This window comes from Austrofundulus limnaeus, unplaced genomic scaffold (assembly GCF_001266775.1).
Source record: "Austrofundulus limnaeus strain Quisiro unplaced genomic scaffold, Austrofundulus_limnaeus-1.0 Scaffold500, whole genome shotgun sequence".
Lineage (NCBI taxonomy): Eukaryota > Metazoa > Chordata > Actinopteri > Cyprinodontiformes > Rivulidae > Austrofundulus > Austrofundulus limnaeus.
Window position 1 is genome coordinate 354,869 of NW_013952902.1, and position 1,491 is coordinate 356,359.

Below are 1,491 nucleotides of genomic sequence, written 5' to 3' on the forward strand. Positions count from 1 at the left end.
TATCATTGTGAAACCCATGTGAATTACTGAACAAAATGTGTTTTAGTGGGTGAAAATAGGTCTGCATGTTGTATCTAACTGGGTGWAACGTGCTTAGAGTTCTGACAAAAGYGTGGCCATTTTAATAAATGGGTTCAAGCAACTGAGCATTTGGTTCYGAGAACAGGGTTTAGWGTTTTAACAACTAAGAAAAACTGTAATGTCTTTGCTGAAACAATTTTATAACCACTACACTTGGACTGTTTCTGGAACATACCCAAACTGAAGCATAAAAACATGTAAGAGTGAATTTTGCATAATAGGTCCCCTCTAACAATCATTTTGTATTTTCTGTCTATTTATTTGACCCTAATAGACCTTCTGGTGRAAATCATTCCACTGATCCCCCAGTGAATAAAGGTCAAACTTTTAATTTTGCTCCAATAACAATTTAGGATGTCCAAAAATCTCTTAAAGCTATACAGACCACCAGATGGRGTACAATCCAGTGGCAGTGAGGGAATCCAGAGGAGGGACAGATCTGCAGGTGGAGTGAGTGACAGGAAGTGGAYGCTTTTGTGCTCTGAATAATAATCTTTCCAGGACTGTGGGTTGGTGGAAAAGTGGTGGAGGGTGGCTGAKTAATGGCACTGATGCACCGGAATTCTTTTTTTCCAGGAAAACCATTTAAGGAGCAGAGAGGAGCGCAATGGAGATGAGCCAACAAGCTGAACATGAAGCAGGACGTACCAGAGGAGAGGCTGGGGAACAGTCTGGTCAATGAGGGATCCAAGGAGCATGCACTGCAAAAGAGAGGGACAATCAGCGATAAAGAAAAGGACACTTATAGGTAGAGAGCCAGTAAAACACTGAGGTTTGCCTGTTCTCACACTAGATGAGATAATCATCTGACGTCTGCCTCAGGAAAACTGCTCCTTCCTAAAGCTGATAGTGAACACCAGCTGGATCCCATCATGACTGCGCAGARTGAGGAACGCAGGAAAACACTCCTGCATGCAACTCTGCAGAGCTAACACAAGGTGTGTTGGACTTCCTGCTTTTCGTAATTTCTTTTAATATTTGTTTTTTGAATGTTTTTGTTTTTGATGTTTTAATTTGCTTGGTTTACTGTGATGTGGGAACTATGTGCTGTATTTGCTGCTGCCCATTGGCCAAGTTTTTGGTGAGGAAAAAGCAAAGTTTTTTTTAATCTGTTGACATTTACATGGTCAGATACAAGCCTACATATTATTGCTTAGCGTTGTTTGTGAATGTGATAAAATTCAAATATCAAATTTTCAACAAAACTTAGTTGTTGGTTGTTGTTTTTTTGTTTTCAAAAAATGTGTAGGAAGCTTGTTGCTTCCATGTGGGTTTTGTTTAGTGTCATGGGAATTATAAAAAAAAAACATACATTGCAAATTATACTAAAAGGGATTTTATGGTCAAAGTTTTAAAATGCATTTCTCCGATCAGCACTTTAACCATATAAAAAGGCTTTTTTGTTTTGAA

General features: G+C 38.8%; 1 long non-coding RNA gene across 1 annotated transcript; it reads left to right on the top strand.

Moving 5' to 3' along the window:
• Nucleotides 1-392: 392 nt before the first annotated feature.
• LOC106530215 (uncharacterized) lies at nucleotides 393-1,290 on the top strand. The gene is made up of 2 exons (XR_001311746.1): nucleotides 393-829; nucleotides 904-1,290. It is a non-coding gene; the product is annotated as an uncharacterized LOC106530215 (long non-coding RNA).
• Nucleotides 1,291-1,491: the final 201 nt, after the last annotated feature.